The sequence below is a fragment of the Anthonomus grandis genome, chromosome 4, assembly GCF_022605725.1.
Source record: "Anthonomus grandis grandis chromosome 4, icAntGran1.3, whole genome shotgun sequence".
In the NCBI taxonomy this organism is placed as follows: Eukaryota; Metazoa; Arthropoda; class Insecta; order Coleoptera; family Curculionidae; genus Anthonomus; species Anthonomus grandis.
Window position 1 is genome coordinate 35,004,879 of NC_065549.1, and position 23,341 is coordinate 35,028,219.

General features: G+C 31.2%; 1 non-coding gene across 1 annotated transcript; it reads left to right on the plus strand.

The window, feature by feature from the left end:
• Positions 1-19,060: 19,060 nt before the first annotated feature.
• On the plus strand, positions 19,061-19,132 carry Trnae-cuc (transfer RNA glutamic acid (anticodon CUC)). Its single transcript has one exon. It is a non-coding gene; the product is annotated as a tRNA-Glu (tRNA).
• Positions 19,133-23,341: the final 4,209 nt, after the last annotated feature.

A 23,341-nucleotide genomic window follows, 5' to 3' on the forward strand; every position in this document is an offset into this window, starting at 1 on the left:
TTTTTCTTAGATAACTGTTAGTACAGATAGTTATATTTATTTATTTTAATTTTACAGATTATTTTATTTATACATCTTAGCACTGTAGGTTTATTCTTGTTTCTTTTTGTTTGTGTCCTGTACATACATTACAATTTTTTTATTTTTATTTTTATATTTATTTTTATTTAATTTTCACATATTTACAAATGTTGTTTTTTTTTATTTCTACTATTTTAATAAGACTAATAAGGCAAACTTGTACTTATATGTAGCTTTTTTATGCTAAAATAAATGCTCTATTAGCAGATCGTCAGATCGTAAAACTTTAAAACAGGATTCAGATTTTGGGGCCCTTTTTTAAAAAATACTTCGGACTAAGGTAAGTTTAAAATCGACCTATTTTGATCTCAGGTTTTGGCAATTTTATGGTTTATTTACTGTATTATGCATTACCGTAATTGTATGGTGTTATGTAAGATCGTTAACGAAAATAACCTCTTTTGTGTATGTATATTACAGTTGTACAATAAACTTGATTTTAACTTTAACTTTTGTTATATCGGAGACTATTTAATATATCAATAACGGTCACTAAATTATCAAAAGTCTTTCAGTTACAGCTCTCACGTAGAAAATATTTTCAACAAAACTAAATCTTGATCATTATGAAAATTTTCAAAAAATATTAAAGATAAGCTATTGCAAGAACAAATTACTAACTAATGTTTTTTTTTATTGTTTGATTTAAACACGGCTTAATTTAAAAAGTTTATGTGGCTAGATGGTAGCTGCACCATCTATGTATGTAAATTTCAATTTATATACTTCAACTTTATGTTACATTAGAATTTCATTTGGACTGCTCTACATACCTATGTAGCTTTTACAAAGTTGTGGATCGGTTCTTTTAGAAACATTGCGATGTTTTTTGCTTTTTACATTTATTTAAAATTATTATTTGTTCTTTTAATATATATAATTTGTACAATTTGTGATAAATAAAAATTTATTTGAATTTGAGCTATTATCCCAAATGGATTTTTATGTACCAGTTAGATCAAATAACCTACTTTCAATGAATTTTTATAGGACAAACTACTTTAATAATTTGAACTTGTATAACTGACTATAATACTAACATTGATATTTTATATGTAAAATCTCAGAAGATTTACTAAGTTCTCACAGCCCAAGGGAACTAATTAATTTTCTACTTTATAGCCTGAAGCTACTAAATATCAACTTTCCTTTAAAAAAATACTCCTAAAGTTTTCTTTAGCCCTATCATGTATAAAATATAACTATTTACTTAACCAGGTCAATTTTTTATTGTATATAGTAGTTAACTCTATTTTATACTCAATCACACACTATTTTATTTAAAAGCAACCGACTCGTCTCCGGTTTATTGATGGCTAACTAGAAAAGAGCACAAATAAATCTGCCGCCCTTTCCTGGTTTATAATACGCCATTACTACTCAAATGTAGCCATAGAGAAAATGTTATGCGGTAAGTCTAATTTGCGGCATTCCTTTACTACCTGGCGTGTCCTAAACTGTAAAAAGTCCTAAAATTCGGTTTTTATTAGTTTTATTAGTAGAAAGTCAAACTGTATTGCACTGTCATATTTAACGGCTCACAGTCATAAATTTGAAATATGGAGTACCCTTCGTGACCTAATTTTTCTTCATACCAAAATTTATTGGGCTAATAAGAAAGGTACTGAAAGTCAATTTCACTTGGGTCACTAATTGTCTGATATCTATATTTCTGACTAAGTTAATGTTAGGAAGTGTTTTGAGAATTTTGCTTGGATTACTTGATTTTGAACCGATGATACCGATAATATTTTAATTAATTTTTGACTGCTGGATGTGATTTTTTTGGATGCCGTATTTTTCGTCCAAAACCGGAGGTTGTGGGAGCCTATTTAGTCAATATCCTAAGAACCATCCTAGGAAATTTCTCGATATTAATGTTTCAATATACGCCCCAACGCTTTAAAGTTGGTTGTTCTTGGTTGTTGATTGATATAAATGTATTTAACTCAGAAAGCTTTAGAGGTATAAGAGATGTTCTATGTAAAACAATTATATGTTTATTTATATTAATATTCCAATTATTTCGTGAACATATTGTCAAGTCATATGTGGTAATTAAAAAAGAGCATAATCAGTAAGATTAATATAATAATAACTAATTACCTAAATTCCTAAGTCTGAATCATGCTTTTATCATCACGTCTATGCCCTAGCAAGAAATTAGAAAAAGTATGATTTCCATCATTTTCATAGATATGATTTTCGGACCTCTCATAAACTAAGAACAATTTAAAGAAATTTGAAACAGATAGATTACTGGAATAAGAGTAACAAAACACCTAACTAATAACTAAATACTTTAAATGTCTTTCCTTAAAAACACAAATGAATCAAATCTTCTTAAATAAATTACTAATTAAGATTATTAGAACCCTAACTATAAAGTTAATCACAATAATATCTCCATTCCTTTAAAAAAAATCCATCCTTAAAAAGTTTCCAGTAGTTGGTCGAAGCCCCAACCTGACATCACAGTCTAACAAGTTGAAATCTATACTTTGCTGGCATGTAAGGAAAAAGAATTTTCTTATAAGCAACTTGGGTTTGTGCATATTGTAAATACTAAAGGTAACAGTGATTGACTATCTAAAGGTGATATTCATAAGTTTAAATATAATTTCTGCAGTTGTAAAACGAATTAAACAATAACAATCTTTGTCTTAACGTCAAGTCCACTAGAGATCCTATATTTCCTCTATATAGATTAAAGTAATTAATAATACATTCCTTAATAACTAATTTTCTATTATTATTCTTAACTGTACCATATCTTAAATTCCTAAATTATTTATCGCTCCTACGAATCGGTTCGGCAATTACGTGGCGGCAAACCATCAAGGCAACATATTTTTTAGTTTTAACCAGAATTATATAAATAATGTAACTGTGTTCTACAGCTGTTTTTATTGCAATTAATTATATATTTTATAAAGGTTTTTTGAGAGGGTTAGAGAAAGTCATTATTTCTTGGATTTTAACCCAGTTTGTGTTATTTATATTACTAGCCTAAACCTGTCGCTCTCGGTAGAAAAGGAATCTACCTGATCTTTAAAAAAAGGCAAAAGGCAAAAATTTATATTTATATTATTTATATATACAGGGTGCGTCAGCAAGGCGTACGGCAAAAATAGCGACTAAAGTATACCGAGTTGACAAAAATCTATAAACTAAAAATAATTTAACATATCCAGGCTGCGTCAAAAATAAGTTACGGAAAAATATGTAATTTTTTTTCAAATGGAACACCCTGTATTTAATGCCGTTATGCTTTTGAAGCAACAAGAGCTTTACGTTAATACCTTATTTTTTAAATTTTATTACGACGCGGCGTTGCCACGTAATTCGTATTTTTAGGATATTTTTAGTATTTTAAGGGGTTTATTAAATTTTTTATAGCAACCGCTGTGTTCAATCTAGATAATTTTTTTTTATATTGTTAGTTTACGGTATCAGCTGTATCTTTTAGAAAAAGTTTGAAGTTTTTTTATACAGCGTGTCTAATATAAATTTACCAATTTACTTAAATAAAATATGTAATAACTTGACTTTTTTAAATGAAACACCCTGTATTCTTTCTTTTATGAAGTCTGCTTATTTATTGTCTACATTTCATCACTTTACTACATGACTACATTTTATCACTATAATTTCATTATGTTTTTCATGTATACAGGGTGTTTCAGAACTATGGGATCAAACTTCTGGGGGTTGTTCAGTGCAACAGAAGAATCCATTTGAGTATAGAAACCCATGTTGGGAAATGCGTCACTACGCCACTACGACCCTAAGACGCGTTAAAATTTATAAAAAACATTAATTACCTAAATAGGATCTGCTGCAGTTATTTTTATCTTTTGTACATGATACCATAACAATAATTGTTTAAAATCAACGCTTATCAATGTCAATTCTCAATGTCATGTTTAAAAATTTTATAGTTTACAATTTTTAAACATTTATTGCTAATGGAAAACTTTACCAATCAAGAATTGGCGGATATGCATTTGGCATACGGAGCAACAAACTATGCAATGCAGGAGCAGCATCGCGGTTGTATCATGAACGTTATCCCGAACGACAGCATCCTGGATACAAAAAGTTTATTGCGGTTCATCGGCGGCTCGCTGAGACAGGCATGTTTAAGACCAAGATGCATAATATTGGTGTTGCTCGAACCGTAAGAACGGTCGAATTTGAAGAAGAGGTGCTTCAGCGAGTTGCCAATAAACCATCAAATAGCACACGTGACGTCGCTAAGAATATGAATACGAGTAACGCTTCTGTCTGGCGGGTACTACACGAGCAACATCTCCATCCTTACCACTTCCAGAAAGTTTAAGAGTTCAATTTTGTCGATGTCTTCTGCATCACATCATTGCACAACAAAATTTTTTACGATATGTTTTGTGGACCGATGTCTCTTTCGGGAGTCTCTTTCACAAGAGACGGTATTTTTAATAGTAGGAATAGCCATGTTTGGGACGAAGAAAATCCTTATGCAATTTTTCCAAGAAAATATCAGAATCGTTGGTCTATCAACGTATGGGCAGGCATTGTTGATGGTTATTTAATTGGACCATACCTTCTACTGGAACGGTTAACAGGACCTATTTATCTGCGTTTCTTGGAGGAAGTTCTCCCAGAACTCCTTGAAAATGTTCCACTAAACGTTAAACAGCAAATGTGGTTTCAGCATGATGGAGCGCCGGCTCACTTTGCTGTACAAGTACGCGAGTATTTGGCTCAGCGGTTTGGGCACCGTTGGATTGCCAGAGGTGGAGCAGTTTCTTGGCCTCCTAGGTCACCCGATTTAACGTCGCTCGATTTTTTCTTGTAGGGACATGTAAAGTCTTTATTAGTCTACGAAACTCCAGTAGAATCAGAGCTAGACTTAATTGGACGAATAACACTAGCATTTGAAATCATTCAAAACGAGGATCAAATTTTTAGTGTAGTTCGCCGAAATCATGTGCGGCGTTTAAATCGGTGTATTGAGGTTAGAGGAAGACATTTTGAACAATTTTGAACAATTGTTGTGATGGTAAACACAAAAGGTAAAAATAAATGCATCAGATCCTATTTAGGTAATTAATATTTTTTCTAAATTTAAACGCGTCTTAGGGCCGTAGTGGCGTAGTGACACATTTCCGGACATGGGTTGCACTGAACAACCCCTAGAAGTTTGATCCCATAGTTCTGAAACACCTTGTATACTCTTTCTTTTTATACTACGTTAAAAAACTACATAATATTTAAATAAAGTGTATGGTTTGACTCTTAGGCAAACTTAACTTTCAATACAATGAAGGTACATGAAGAAGGAGAAAGCTTTATTAACTGCAATCGATTAATACAAAATTGATGTTCTTGATTAGTACATGAAGTACGAAAGTTCGACAATATATCTTTTAAGATAAAAGAACTTAATCAGTTTAATGTTACAAACTGGTTGCAAAACTTGGTATTTGTTCATAAGGCGGATTAACCATGTTTTATTTAAAAAAGATAAAATTATATTTAGAGCATGCAAAGATCCCTGGCGTGTTTCGAATAATATCGCAATTTGCAATAATACGATTTCTTAATTCTTCAACATTTTCGATGGGGGTGGTATAAACTAATTGCTTGAGGTGGCCCCAGAGGAAAAAGTCTATTGGATTTAGATCGGGAGATCGCGCAGGCCAGGGTTGTATACCTCCACGACCTATCCAACGATTGGGATATACTCTATCTAAATACTGTCGAGCAATTAAGCTGAAATGCGCCGGAGCGCCATCATGCATGAAAAACATTTGGTACCTTAAGTCAAGCGGGACGTTTTCTAATAGTGTTGGCAACTCCTCTTGAAGAAAACGCCGATACACTTCTCCACTTAACCTTTGTTGCAAAAAGAAAGGACCAATTAAGTGGTCTTCAATGATTCCAACCCAAACATTCAGTGAAAATTGGTGTTGATGGCGACTTTCACTTATTCCATGTGGATTTTCATCTGCCCAAATGTGATTATTATGGAAATTCATTATCGAATTCCTGGAGAAATTAGCTTCGTCCGTGAAAAGTATTTTTGATAAAAAAGGAGGATTTTCTACAATGTTTTGTTGTAACCATCGACAGAAAGCCACTCTATGAGGATAGTCGTCTGGCAAAAGTGCTTGTACCCGCTGGATGTGATACGGGTACAAAAGCTGATTTTTCAGTATTCTAAACACTGTTGGCTGACTAATGTTTAAAGTGGCAGCAATCTGTCTTGTACTCGTTGAAGGATTATCCTCGATTTCGTGGAGCACTGCTTCTTCAGCTTCTGCGGTTGCAACTGTGCGGGGTCGTCCATTGTCGACTGTAAGTTTTTTAAAACTTCCACTTTCTCTGAGACGTTGATGGAGGCGAGTAAACATTTGACTATGAGGAAGTACTCGGTTAGGGTATTTGTCCGCGTAAATACGCCTCGCTGCTTGTGAATTACCATTAGCAAAACCATACACAAAGTGCATATCGCACATTTCACTATAAGTGTACTCCATTTTAGACAAAAATGAGGAAATTGTCTACTTGACAGGAAAAAAACAACACCTTATCACTGAGCCACACCTAGTAATGTTAAATGAACTGGTATTTTATTTATTGCATTTTCAAAGCAACGAAAAGAATGCGACAAAAACTAAAACGATAATAGTATTTACTAAATTTTGTTTAATACGTATTTACAATTTCAACATTCCGCAGTATTTTTTAGATCAGCAGTTGTTAATGCTGTACTTGATATTCGACACTATGAATAGGTAAGTATTACATTTTAGGAAGAAAATTATTTCTTTGCTTTCGCGTAATTTAAAAGCATTTACTTGTATTTTTACAGAGGGATGCAAAAAAGCAATTCTTAATTTTTTTATCGAAAACGGAGGTAGATACAAAAAACACCCAAGAGTTGAAACAATTTCATCTTTAGTTGCGTCATCCAAAAAATGTACAGGAGGTTCAAAAAATCTACTAGGTGCTATTTTTTGTACAAAAAACCTAACCCGCTTACCCCGTGAGCACGTCCCTGGAATAACAAATCAACTGTCATATGTCAAAAAGATACATCATTAAGATATCCAGAAATGGTGTGAATGACATTGCAAACAGCAAAGGCATTTCTTAGATATTAATAAAAAATCGATTTTTTAAGAAAATTTGAACACCCTGTATCTCGGAAACGAAGCACTTTCGGACATATGTTTATAGGAACTTTTCGTCATAATTTAACCCAAAAAAACCGGCATTTCATTTTCGTGCAATATTAATGAATCACCCTGTATAGGAAAATATTCCATTACAATCAAAATTAGCAGCTTGGTTATGTTTGTTCATCCAACTTTCGTAGAAATGTTAGGAAAATACGAATTGGACGTAATGGGATAGTCAGCCTCCACGAAGCCCCGATATTACTCCTTTACACTTCTCTTTTGGCGTTTTTTTAAAAAAATCGTATATGCGACTCCTGTGAACGCAAGGGAAGAACTTAAAGAAGTATTTTATTTTTTTACTCGGAAACGGTGCCTCGTACGTAAAACAGTTTAGAAACCGAATTTGCTCCCAATTAAATAAATGCTTCAAGAGTAGCTTCGATTTTTGGAAAAACCAATGGCGTAGTATTTTTTGGTCTAAAAATATTTAGTCTCGATGCAGTACGGACGCCACTGGCGAAATAAAATAAAAATTATGCAAAAAGTGCTCCTTGATTCTAAATTTCGCAGAAATATTTCAAGCAGTGTTAAATAAAAAACTTTAAAAAATAAACCAAGGCTTATTTTTGACGTAGTATACGTGATAAAAATTTCTTGGTTAAGATCTGAACCATCCTGTATAACACTTAGATCTATCTAAGGGATACCTTAGTTTTGTTACTTAAAATTTTATACTTGATTGTGATATTACTATCGCTAGTATCAAATTATACTTCATTAATTATACTTCAACAAGTCATAATAAGAAAAAAACTTAATACCTTAAACTTTTTATTTAATAAACAAATCAAAATAAACTAATTGACAAATTATATAAACTTATTCAAATTTTTTTAATTTACAGTCCAATACAATCTAAATATATACAAACCTAAATTACAAGCATTTTTATTTTATAGCATTCCTCTTGTTAAATTGTATACTGCACGGACTGCACCCTTTTCTACACTCGTTTGCTAACTAATATTTTGTCGGTCGGTATATCGAGGGTCTTCGCACTGGCGAGGCTTTGGCCAGGGTGGTTGCTCAGTGGGAACGTTGTGGCCTGCCCCGAGGCGAGTCCACACGCGCCCAGACTCTCACAGACGCGGGGTGGTGACTCATATATCTCTATACGGTCCCTTCACCCTTGTGCTTCCAGGTCTTTTGTGCGTCTAAACTCCCTGAAAGGGAAAAGGGACGAGGAGAACACACAGGGGATTAATACCATCATCAGTGGCTCTAAAGCTGGGTTTATTGAAACTTTTTGTTTTGTTGGAAGGGGTGATTGCAGATATGTAGATAGTTCAAAATCTAGGTTATGTTATAAATTTTATTTCGTTTTATAAATTTTTCTTATTACAGTAAGCTTAAAACGTTTTATTAATATTTAGATGTCCATAAAATAATTATATTGACTATTTAGTAATTTAGAAGTGATTAAATGTTCCGAAACTTGAAAGAATATTTCAGATATATGAAGTATTAATGTTCTACAATAAACTAAAAATGTTTTATAAAATCTGTCTTAAAAAAAAGATATTTCACTTCTGGCAATGTCAGAAGGTTTTAGTTTAATTTCCTCTAGAATGAAATCTACCAAAAATATGATTCTTTTTTAATATTATAAGAATGGTTAGAGTACTAGAAGTACCCAACCCAACAAAGAAAATACAAAAAAGATGGAAAAAATGCTCTTGGTATTATACATTAACTCTTTTTAGCTTTATGCACCTTTCCCAGCGGTGTTCAATAAGTTCGATACCTTGGTTATAATAAGAACTGTCTTGCTGTTAAAATTAGCCATTAACTGCCGACATAATTCCTCCCTCGTTAGGAAATCATCGACCACTCAGCCATTGTTTTAAGTTCGGAAAAAGAAAATAAGCCGAGGAGGCTAAATCTGGTAAATACATTACACGAGGTAGCAATTTAAACTTCCATTCGTTTATCATGGCCATTATAGTGACAGATTCGTGAGCTGATGTATTGTCTTGATGAAACAACAATTTCTTTTTAGCCAAATGCGGCCGTTTTTGCTTGATTTATTCGCTCAAACTTTCTGCAATAAGATTGCATATTACTCGCCATTGATAGTTTTACTTTTTTCAAGATATTCAATGAAAATGATCTCATGCGCATCTCAAAACACGGATGCCATGATTTTGCCTGTTGATGAAACGATCTTCGCCTTCTTTGGAGCTGGCTCTCCCTTTTGAATCCATTGTTTTTATTGTGCTATTGTCTTTGGTGTGAAGTGATGACTCACGCTTCATTTATGGATATGAAATAGCGCAAAAATTCTGATTTGTTACAGTAAAACTTTGCTAAAGCCTAAATTAAAACATCTTCACGACACTGTTTTTGTTCGAGTGTGAGCAAACACAGCACACGTCTTTCCCATGTTCAGATATTCATCTCATGTTAGATAATATGCGATGTACCACACTTTTTGAAATACCTACTATGTCTGCTTGCTTGCACACTTTCAGTGGAAGATCATCCAGTACCGTTTTGTAAATTTTCTTTACCGTTTCTGGAGTCTGCACTGCGATGCTGGTCTTGGTAGCTCGTTAGCTCGACTTACCCAGAATATAATCTAGTTCAGCTTTTATATTGGTTGAGCTAAGGCTTTTTAAATAAAAGTATTAACCATATTAATAAAGGACCACATAACGATGATCAATTTTCTTCATTTTCACAAATTCACTAAAAACATGAATTATTAATAGCTACAAAACAAGTACTAAACAACGTGGCATCTTCAAACTTAAAACATATGCTTTATAGATTAGTACTTTTTAATAGAGTGATATTTTTTTACCTAGTAACTACCGCTATCTTTAGGTCAGGCTGGGTACTTTTGAGACCACCTTTGTACTTCCTATTATTTTGAAACATTTTTGCCAGTTTATAATATACGTTAAAAAAACTGTATCTAAATGTAAAAATATAGAAACTAAAAATTATGCAACCCATATTAAAGATTTCATTTACGATGAACAAATTCATTTAAAATTCAGGTGTATTTTCTTAATTTATTTTTTGGACACGTCGATCACCTGCGTGTTTTTTACAATTCAATTTTTTTATACGGGGTACCTCAAGTAGAAACTATTGCTTCAACATTTTTTTTTTTAAAGGAACATTCTATACATGATATTTTACAATTATATATATTCTGAATACTTTTTGTCTAACATAACATATGCCTAAAGTCAGCGGTTTGTCAACTTTGACGTAATAGACTAATGAAACATGCGACATTAAAAATAACAATTTATATTTATTAAAACTGATGTGATGAATTTATTGTCCATTTACTTCAATGCATTTTTGAAGATGGTAAATAATTGCACATTTTCAATCACTCACAGATTAATTACTCTAATTGCTTGTCGAAATCTTTGCTTTAAATCATCAACATTATTTGGTCTATTCACATAAGCTTTGGACTTCAAATAGACTTATAAGAAAAAATCTAATGGGGCTATATCCGGACGTTCGTAGCCATTCAATTGGCCCTCTTCGTCCAATCTATCTGTTAGGGAAAGTTGCATCAAGAAATTATCGAACGGTGATAGCAAAGTGAGGAGGTCTTGTTGAAACCACATCTCGTTACTAGGTATGTCAGCCTCTTGTCAATCAGGGAATAAAACAACAAATAAAAATGATGAAAATGATATCATACTCACAAATGCATGACAAACCGTTATTCGTTAAGTTGGTTCTAAAATTGGAAACTGTTCGAAAATAATAAGGTCTACTTTTTAAGAAATCACATAAAAAATTAATGTAGGGGTCATAGTTTCTACTTGAGACACCCTGGAACCAAGATTTTTATTGCAAAGGACGTATTGAATCAAATGAGCAACAAATTAATATTATAATAATTATAGTTATAATAAATCTATAATAAATTTTTATGTTTTAATTTCATATGTTTCGTTAGTCTGTTTTTACGTCATATTTAACAAACCATTGACTGTAGGCATATAGTTTGCTATATAAAAAGTATTCAGAATATATCATAAAGTTGTAAAACGTCATAATATACAGGGTATTCTTTTTAACGAAATGAATGGTGATGCTCTAGTTTCTACTTGAGGCACCATGTATAGAACTTTTTTATTTAAAAAAACGCATGATACTAATTGATGTATCCAAAAAATAAAAGAAGAAAAAAATAGCATCTTAGTATAGCATCTTATAAACAAAACGTATTGTTTTATAAGTTCATTATATCTTTATCTTCTTACACACAATTAACTTGAAATCCATTTAAAAGAATTTTAACCTGATGAAAAATATTTCTACAATAAAAATTTCCCCCGTTCCGAACCGTTAAATCCTCTATGATTCTCGAAATATCAAGTCCCATTTAATAACCTTTTACCTTTGCCAGCACTCTCTAAAACTCACTGTAACAAAACGCTAAATTACAAATCGCCAAGCTGGCAAACGAGTCCGTCATCAGGCAAACAAACAGAACGAGTCTCTATGGGCTCTAAAATCGTAAAATGGATGGGCTAAAGCAAAGCAAATAGAAACAAAACGTGGCCGGATAAAAATCGATTAATTTACACAAGAGCTGCAAGCCGCCAATATTTGCCAGGGGTTTGATTGACCAGGTAGCCTAACTTGATTAGCGATTAGGGCGATTGTGACGCACACTCAAAGGCCTAATTAGCAAGCCGGTTCCGAGTGGATTAAGGCTTATTATGACTTTGTGCAGGCCAGAATCCTTAACATGAACAAACTCAATTCTCATTTTGACATTGACTTCACTAAATCCTATTTTTCTAATATATATTAGAGGACGTTTCCCTATTACGTCATCAATTTATAGACCATTTTTGACCGCCTCCCTTCCCTTATCATTAATCGTGAACATTTCCATGAACCTTTCCCTCCCACAGTTGATGACATCAAGAAGTTTCTTATTTCTGTTTTTTGCATCAATTTTACTAAAAATGTATCAATAAATTGTTTTTTAACTAGGAGTAGATGAATATTTATTGGTTATTGAATTTTAATAATTCAAAATATGAATATATAATTCTTAAATAGCCAGTCTAGAGCGTCACAGTGCGGCGAATTGAAAAATCAACTTTAAATAAATAAATAAAGAGTCATATGTTTCCAACAGCTATGTCACCCAATTACAGGAAATACAAAAATCAATAATGCCACCAATCCAGATTTATTCAAATCCTAAGAAATTATTCGTGGGGTCAATTGTCTAATATGTAAATGTAATAAAAAGAGAATTTTAAAATTAAAAATGTTGACGTTAATATTTCTACAGCACCCTCCTCCCCTTGTCCTCATCTATGAAAAATTGCTTGACTTTCCTTCTTCCCAGTCGTGATGACGTAATAAGGGAACGTCGCCTTAGTGGTGAATATTTTTTTTAATATAACAGCATCACTTACAAGTCTTGAAGGATAGAATTTACAGGCTACTGAAATTACTGCTTATCGCACTATATGCGCAAAGTAATACCAGCTTTTTATATAGGACTTACTTTAGTTTCAAATCGGTCTAGTCCGTGCGCCATATACCTCGAGATCTCCAGGTAACAGCACTGGCAGACTGAAACTGAACTGATCAGATACTGAGCATTAAGAATGGGCAGATTACAATCCTCTGATGTGAATTTGACATTTCACCCAAGATCGGTAACACTCTACATCAGGAATAGCCACACACACTGCCACCCAGGTGTGCAAACGATATGAGTACCATTATGGTATGACTACCAGGACCAACAACTCTATAGTACTCAGCTATTTATATATGAAAAAGTAAAAGAAAGACCAACAAAGTTTAGCTAAAATGCCAAATTCGTATAGCTTCGACAAGTTTGTTTTATTTAATATTTTAAGAGAAATCAGCGACATTAAAATTGATGGGTTCTCAGGGTGTATTTAAATGATCAGTTCTAAGATCAATATTTCTTATGCATACAGTAATCAATGTTATTATTTTATTTTGAAAGAGCTTTAACTTGAGAATATACCATTTTGACGAAATTTTCATATACATGTATACATGTGGTGGTATTTCATTGATACAGCATCTAGTTTCGGCTTTCAAAGCTTCCATGGTTGCAGGCTTATAGGTATAAGCCGGGTACTTCAAAAGTCTAAAGACTTTAAATCGTAAGAGCGTGGAGGCCAATTCATGATAACAAATCGGGAAATAACACGACCAGGAGTTAACTTGTGCAATATGGTCAATGTTTCATGGGCGGTAGGACCGTCCTGCTGAAACCATATGGCGTCAACATCAATAGCTTTCAAATGAGGCTCAAGAAACTGTGTTATCATAGCATTAAAGCGTTCACCATTCTGCGTTACTGGATAAATTATATTCTTTATTTTCGAAAAAAACGGTCCAAATATTACTTCAGACCATAATGCAAACCATACAGTGACACGTTATAGATGCATACCTTTCTGATAAATGGAATTTCGATGCTCCAAGTGCGACAGTTTTGCATAATAACGAAGTCATTAAGGTAAAAATAGCCTCATAACTGAAAATGATTTTGATTGCAGAATTAGCAGGTTGCTCCAAAGATCCAATTGGTGAATTCTCTTTGCTGTTAATGGTCTGCTGTCAGAAATTTGTTAGTCTTTAGTCGTAGAAATTTGTTTGTAAGTCCAATTCTTATGCCTGATGACGAATTGACGTCTCTGGCCTTTTTGTCACACTCCCGCGAATTGCCATGATGTTTTGTTCTGAACGACTTCTACGAGCTTGTATCATGTGTTTTACAGCACTAACCAAGCCAGTACTTTCAAATATTTTGATTATTTTTTTCACAGTAAATGAATTAGGAACATTATTTCGATTGATCATTAAACGCAATTAAACTTTCACTTTTTTAATAATAATTTTTGACAATCAAGACGCGTTGTTCTACCTTCATGTTTACTAACTCCCATCTGTCAACTTTCGATTTGTCACGTCATAATAATGTGACAATATGACTGTCAAACATGGCGCACAATTTAAATCTTGCGTTCTCTTATTAAAATACCCTTTATTAGATTTAGAGGCATATTTAAAAATACTCGATCCAAAAAGAAGCTTTAATCTCATTTTTAAAAATTTTTTTTTCGTTTTTTAAGTGTTATGTTTTTTAGTGTGTTTTTTACTTAGTAGAGAATATAGAATATATTGTTTTTCTCTCAACCGTTAAAAACTAGCAAATAATTTGTGTATTATTTGGTTTCTAGATCTTTAGTATAAACTAAGTTTTATTAGCAAAGCCTTTTTATTATTTATTTTTAGTTTCCATTATTCAAGACAAGATTTTGCATGAAGCATTCTGAGATTTTTCTAAGAAGCTATTATAGCTGTATCGTCCGCAAACAGAACGAGTTCTGTAGTTGATTTATTGTTTTACTTATTAATTCTTAAAATGTGTATTTAAAATTTTCTGCGATTCCTTTTGTTCATTGAGAATATATTCTGGTATTGCATAGAGGTTGCTTTATAATATATTTTAAAATTATCTTTTTTCAATAACAACTTTTCAACGTAACACATGATTTTTTTAAATCCAAATTTTTAAATCAAATAAATCTTTTATATGTAAATGTGACCTTTAAAAAAATTGTATTTAATAATTGTAAAGTTGCTTACAGGTCTGCTGCTCTTCTCTGGACTGTAAAGGTTCCATCAGCATATGCTGAACTCCTTCACATAAAAACGCAATAGTTCATTACAGAATAAAAAGGGCATAATATACTTTAAACTCTAAAGACCCACAGAGTCCCGTAATTTTCTAATATATATGTGTTCCAAATTTTTGTAGTTCAAGGTTTTCAATGTGGATTTGCCAGTTTAAACTATTTTACACAGCCTAAACACCTTTACTGTTACACGTTTACTTCTTCAAGATAAACTTAAATTATAGGTTTTACTGCATTTACTGAATAATTAGAAAAGGATATTGTTCCTTTATTAGGAAGAAAAGTATGGTAGTCAAATTTCCTGTTAAAGGCAAATTATGAATGAATATTGACTTATTATTATCACCCGACGTCGTTCGCACATCCGCTTGATCCATTGTTTTTGTTGAAATTTATTATTTCAAAAATATTTTCTGTAGTTTCCATATTTAAAACTATTATTTTTAAAGTTTTTTCTTGTGCTAATATATTAATAAGTTTAAGAAATCGTCAAAAGATTCCATATATATGTTTTTTTTGGACTATCTATACTAAGAACGCCGCAAAGGCCACGATTGAAAGTTTTCTAAACTTAAATAGGGTAATTACTTATATCATGTAAAACCTGTCTTATTTTGCATTTTTTACATTATTTGTGGGATGTGTGGTATCTTTAAATACACCGCTGACAGTCTCGAGACGTAAGTTTTTTTAACTTTAAAGAATATATTCTAAACAAGGCCGAAACTTCCATATTTTGGATTATTTTAAAGGTTCTTTAGGACGTATTAACAGAAGCGAGCAAGAAAAATTTATTTTAAAGATAATTTTGAAAATATTAAAAGTGTTATTAGAAATGAGACTAAAATGTTTGCAAGAAATCCTTATCTTTTATAAAAATCAAAGTTGGCTGGATGAAGATGATTTTTAGTTGTCTTTATCTAAAATGCTCTAGGAAAAAGATTTCATAACGAGCAAGCAAGGTGTGTGCATAGACAAGTACTCTTATTACTATCTCAGGCTAATAATCGACCACGACTGTAGAGTTTAACGTAGTACACATAGTTTAAACGAACTTGACTTAGATATATATAGTGTTAGTGGCTTCTAGCAATGAGGACTCATATTATTTCGAATCAGATAAATTTACAAAGGAAATTTAGGAATTAGCAAAGGTTACAATATTCAAAACTGTTGTTTAATATTTTATATATATGTATGTAATATTTTAATGTCTTGAGGATGACCTAATAAATGTCGAAACATTGACATAATATAAGAAAATTGTTGTCTAACAATATGCTATTTTTGTCAACAATTTTTTAATATATTCAGCAATTTATAAATAAATTGCTAGTGGGACAAAAAAAAAACAAATATATAGTAGGCCACCTATCCGGTGCCTGGCTTTGCCAGTAACTGACTTCTGACAAACCTCGTTATCCAGAAAGAGAGAGACAAAGCTATTTCACGCGATGCAAACATTTTTTGATTGGAATGCTACGTAATCACGCTGTGTCAAGGCTCACTGGGTTAATTTGACCGCCCCGAATTTTGAGTTTTTTCAGTTTTTAGCACCATAGCGAATAACGCCATTTTTTCTCTTTTAGGTTAAATATTCAGCTTACGTTATTTTATGCTTTCCTGATACAGATGTTTTATCTTGCTGCTTTTGATCTTTTACGTAATTTTATTTTTTTCTTTAATTTTATGGTTTTCATGCACTGAAGAAGCCTATAAGTAGAAACAAGCCTTGTTTTTTTAAAACTGATGCAAGACTTGCCTTGTCAGTGATTTCTTAACAGTAACTAGGACTAGCTTAGTATAGGTATCGGCCTTAAAAAGTCATTAATATTGCACGAAAATTCAAGGGCGTATTTGTTAGGTCAAAATATTGAAAAAAACTTCCTATAAGCCTATGTTCGAAAATGCTTATAAAATGCCAAAAATAAACAATGAAAAGTAAACTTCAAAAAAATAAAGGAACTTTTATTTCAGCCGTTCGTGGTAAGAATACTATTCACCGATGAAGCAAATTTCTCAAAAAAGCGTTAATGAGTTAAAACAAAAACAAAAAGAGTTAAAAAATAGGGTAATGACAAGCTATAGTACAAGCAATAATATAATATAATAAAGATTGAAAGAATTAGAATCAGTGATTCATAAAAGTTGGAGGGCAACACTTTCAACAAATTTTATAACCTCTACTCCTAGTTTGCGTTTTACGTCATGGTAATCACTTTTTCATTTTGTAAAAACCTTTGATTTTATAAGAATGAAATTGAATAAATAAAATGGTTGTTTTCATTGTTGTATTTAAAAACTTACAATTTAATATGTGGCGCCCTCTATTAGTGACACAAAAACTATCAAAAAAATTAAATTTATTATCTTAAAAAACCTTTCCAGACCTAATTTTATATGTTTATTCTTGTTTACTTTCAAATTAAGTATTTTAGAACATAAGTTTATAGGAAGTTTCTTCAATATTTTGACTCAAGGAATACGCGTTTAAGTTTTCGTGAAATATTAATAACTTACTCTGTATATAAGACCAAAATTCTTAATAACTAGAATTATTTTAAATACATAATGTGTTGCTTAATATCATGCTAATATTTCGAGTTCGATATTTTAATTTGAAGAATAAGAAAGAAAGATAATATTGAAAAAAATAACTTGCATAAAATCTAAGCTACTCTTACATTGAGTTATCTTTGCCATCTAGGAAACGAAACAAGTAAATTATTTCTCTGCCTTGTACTATAATACTCCGTTCTGAAAATATAGACTACACTTTCAAGTACTTATGCAAAATAAAATGTGAGAATCTTCTGATGCATTAAAATCTCGACATAGTCGTTCCTACATCCTAATTCTGCTAGAGCCCTGACTGCTCTTTTCCGTAATACAGACATTTCAACGCTATAAGATATTGCAGAATAAATGTGATTTTAAGATACAGGCCTCTAAAATGAGATAAGAGAGATTTGAAAACTCTCTGCCTTCCTTAAAAATCCCTGAGAAGATACATATGTGTACTAAATTTGTTTGTAGGATTCTTAGTCGGCCGCTCTAAGCCTAGGCTTTCCGTATATCCCAAAGCTCATTTACTTCTCTCAGATTTCTTATAGAAAAACTTATATGATTAGATTATAAATCCTAATTTTATTATGTAAGAGGTAGTCTGTTGGTGGCAAACCATGACTTGCATCCAATGTACCAGTAAAAGGTTCCACAACAACCTTTACTAATCATCGACTAATCACCAGAAGTCGATATTATTGTCATCTATTTTTGGTGACCTGTTGGGGTTTGGTGGCTTTCTTAAAATTCAAATATAAGCAGTGAAAATAAAAAACTTTGTATGAAGAAGTTGTAATTACATCAAGTATTCATCAGGGTGGGTACCCCTTTGCATTTCTTTTTGATTGTTGCTTTATTGATATTGAATCTTTTGGTATTGAAAGATGTTTACTGTGCCTTAGTCAGATCAGTTTTAGAATACGCATCGTCCATTTGACAGTCATTTTATGTTATCCATTCTGATAACATTTTACATCATTGACATGATAGAACAAAAGTTTTTGAGAAGAAATGGTTTTAAGTTAAATATTCCTTATAATGATATGAATTGTCTTAAAATTGAATCTCTTTCTAGGACTTTATACTGTGTCAAGTATTATGTTATCATTTTTCTAGTAATCTACTATACTATTTTGTTTTTTTTTATTCGTTTTACCAAGTTAGATATTGATATTCATGTAAATATACAGGGTATTCGAGACAAAACAGTACACTCTAAAAATCTCGAAAAATAGATTGTTTAGTCAAAAACGTAAAATTTAATATTGAAGGAGACATTTATTGACTGCGTTTCTCTGACGATGCTCTCACCCCCCTCACAGCCCTCATGTCAATTGTTTTCAATACTTATGAAATAGTTTGTGTCCTGAGAATAAACCAAAGCGAAACATTTCAAACCTTTTTAATAATTTTTTCTATTTATAAATTAAAATAACAACTAATAAAAATCCAAAGAAATAAAAAAAATCGAAATCTTACTCTTACAAAGTTTCTAATATATCCGATATGGTCTAGTGGCTAGGATACCTGGCTCTCACCCAGGAGGCTCGGGTTCGATTCCCGGTATCGGAATAACGTTTTATTTTTCTTTAAAAGGCAACTATTCTTAAACTTAATACTTTTAATTTAAATTTTTAATAATTGCTAAAATTATTTAATTTTTTTTATTACATTGAGAAACTTTACTCTGTAAATATTTTCAAAAATTAGGGGTCCTTGAATTAAAGGTAATTTTATCTTATAATAATTATTTTTATTTCTATTTTATCAATTGGTTCTCAAGAAATATAAATAAACGTGGCATACATTCTTCAAAAGTTTAAATCTTGCAGTTTTGTTTCCTGCATATTTTTTTTTAATTATCCAGGTGTTATCTAATCAAGAAAAAAGTAATTCCGAAAATTCAAATATCTTGTCAAAAACGTCAAAATATGCAGTAAATACATGCATATTTCGACGCTTTTGCTGGTTTAGTAATTTTTAATTTGGTATCGGTGTTTTCTTAAAGTTAGCAATAGCAACAGTAGTACGAAGTATTTGTTTAATCTAGTCCTGGTGAGAGGTACCGTAGAATGACCTCCTAGATCTCCCGATTACCCTTTGTATTTTCTTTATGTCAAAGTCATTCAAGTTCAAAGTCATTGCCACAACGTCCTTCGAAATAGAATTGTAAACGAATGTCAGTTTCACGCCCGAAATGTTCTCACACGTTTTGAACAACAATTGTGTTTTTTGTATGGAGTTAACGAAAATCCTTTTCAATATTTAATAAAATAAGTCTTAAGCCTAATATACTTTTAATTTTTTTCATTTAAATTAAGGTTTATTTTTGATCCACAGTTACTAGTTTTTTATTTGTTGAGAACGAATTAATAAAATAAAAAAATAAAAATAGGGCTATGCAGAGAATAAAATTACCTTTAATTCAAGATATCACTCGACTCTGGGGGGTGAGGGTATGACGTCAGGGAAACGCAATTTCTTCCAATAAATGCCCCCCTCAATATTAAATTTGTCGTGTTCGGCGGTTTTTGGCTAAACAAAAACTTTAATTTTTCAAGATTTTCAGGGTGGACTGTTTTGTGTCAGATACCCTGTATAGTTATAAAATAAGTGTTATGAATGCTATTTGTTATATTGCTAAAAGCTTGTTCTTTCTAAAGGTCTCAATTACTCAATTACTCCAAAAATTCTGCCTAAATTAAATATCATTTTAGCTATAGAAAACGCAACGAAAGACTTACCAAGGGATCAACAAGATGAATTTAGAATTAGGACAAAGATAGAAATTGAAAAACCAATTAAAAATTTAAACAAAATTTAAACTTTTTATAGAATTAAAAGCTTTAAAGACACTTAAATCCGATAACACTATTAAAATACTTCCAGCCGATAAAGGTAATGCTACTGTTCTTTTAAATATTAACACTTATGAAAATAAATAAAAATTATTATTTAATGATGGTAATTATTTTAAATTATCTAAAGATCCTACATAAAAAGTTGAAAGACAAATTTATAATTTCCTTAAAAAGCATAAAAACCAATTTTCTGATATTGATAGATTTAAATTAACTCCACATAATAGTAAAACACCACATTTTTATGGCTTACGAAAAATACCTAAAATAAATGTTTCTTTAAGACCTATAGTTAGTAGTAAATTCACCTACTCACCCTCTTGCAAAATATCTTTTAAATATCTTAATTCCATACACTAATAATTCTGATTCTTACATTAAAAATTCTCAACACTTTTAAAAAAAACTTTCTACAATTTTTTTTAACCCTCAAGATCTATTGGTAAGTTTTATTGTGGTCTTTTACTAATGTTCCCGTTAACAAAACTTTTAATATTGTTAAAAGTAAATTAGAGAATGATAATAATTTAGCAGAACGTATAACACTAAGCGCTAGTACAATTTTAAAACTTTTAAACTATTGTGTAAAAACTACTTATTTCCAATACAATAATGAATTTTATCAACAAAACTTTGTTATGGCTATGGGTTGGGTTGGGTTGGGTTGGGTTGGTTGAGTTGGGTTGGGAAAAACCTAAGAAATGGTGGCGATATAATGATGATATTTTTTTAATATATCACCATAACAAAATAGATCTTATAAATTTTTTAAATTACATTAACTTCAAAGAATCTTCTATAAAATATTCTCTTGAAAAGGAGGCTCATGGTCAGCTTCCTTTTCTTGATATTAAAAAAGTTTTACACAATTTTGAAACTAGAATTTACCGTAAACCAACTAATACTAATAGATATCTTAATTTTAATTCTAATCATCCAATAATGGTAAAAAGAGGAGTGGTAAAAAGTTTATATGATCGTGCAAACATTATTTGTAATTATCAATATTTAACAACTGAAAGAGATTTTATTAAAAATATCTTAATATAAAATAATTATCCCAAAGAATTTTTGGAAAATTGCTTTAAAGAGTTTGATAATCCACGTATAAAATTGAATCAATCAATTTTTACGACAAATCTTATTTTACCATTTATTCCAGGTTTTTCTGATAAGATAAAAAAATTGCTAAAAAATTTAAAATAATAACTATTTTTAAATCACAAAACACATTATGATATTTAATAACAAAAACTAAATCTTTCAATGAAAATTAATTTAATAAAAATGTAATAAATAAAATTCCTTGTACTTGAGATAAATTTTACATAGGTGTAACCTATAGACCATTACCAAAAAGAATTAATGAACATAAATCTTAGATAAAAAACAATCATTTTTAAAAAATCCAAAATTACACAACATGCATTCGACAGTAACCATAGAATAAACTGGAATGCTTCCTCAATTTTAGCAAAGGAACCAATTTCAATGTTAAATTAAGATAAATGCTTAGCTACTTGTTCTGTTGATTTTAATAATACATGGATTCCTTTGCTAAAAAGAGAGGTAGAACAGGGCATTCTCAAAATTAATTAATAACTTAAAATATTTGATATTCATATATTTTCTATCATTAAATTACATTAAGATCACACCCCTTTAATTTTAAAGAAGTAACCTTTGAAGTTTTGTTATCTTTCAAAACAGTTTGTCAAACTATTAATAAACCGTGAAATTATATAAAAAAGTATTTAAAGTATTGTCAAATTAGGAATGAGTTTTGAAAGAGGTATTATACAGGGTGTTTTTTATATATTGCGACAAAATTCAGGAACGTGTTCTTTGGACAAAAATTCGCAAAAAAAATCCTATAACATAGGTCCTAAACCTTTCAGATTTTGAGCTACAGGGTGCTAAAGTTTTAACAAAAAAATGTTTTTTTTCGATAACCTAAATACCCCTGTAGATATTTGTCCAAAGATTGGTATGTAGGGTCTGTGTATCCAGAGCCATTTACCAACATACTTTTAACATTTTTATGTTCGCCAGTGTCGTGTGTGCGGGTTTTCCGCTGAATACTTTTATAAAGAAAAATGGTACGCCGCTGGTTTTTCTTGTATATTAATGATTCTTGTATCTTGCAAAATTTTTGATTCCTTGGACTTTGTCCGTTAGATGCACTGTTTTCGCACAAAAAATTAAAAAACATTTTTTTACTTTGACTGATCGCTAAAATTTATTTTTTCTATGATCGTTATAAAAAGTAAGTTTTTTTTTAAATTTTATTTAAAATTTCATTGTAGTTCATAATATGTCACTTTATTTAACATGTTAAAAAAAGTGACATATGAGTAACGTGTAGATATTTCACGCTTCCAAAATCGCGAAGTAGCCTGCGAACATAATTTTTTTTAACGTAACTACGTACAACGCCGCCGCAACGATAATTACATTCTTGTTTAAGAGTTTAATATTTTTACCACATTTTTCCTCTGTTCACGATAAAGTTGATATTTGTAAGATTCTGTGATATTTTAAATTTTAAATCATAGTCACTGTTCGCCAGTTGACAAGATTAATTTGTTAAAAAAAATGGCTAACAATTACACAAATAATGAAATGTGCGATATGCATTTCATTTATGGAGTGGCTAACGGAAACGCATGAGAAGCCTTGCGTATTTATGCTGAACGTTACCCGAATCGTGCCCCTCATCACTTTATGTTTACGCGTTTACACCAACGTCTAAGTGAAACCGGCAGCTTTAAAAAACTCACCGCTGAAAACGGACATCCCCGAATAGTTACTCCTCAAATTGAAGAACAGGTGCTCAATGAATTCGAGGAAGATCCCACCACAAGCACTAGGAAAATGGCTCAGACGGTACACATTAGTAACTTTACAGTTTAGGATAATC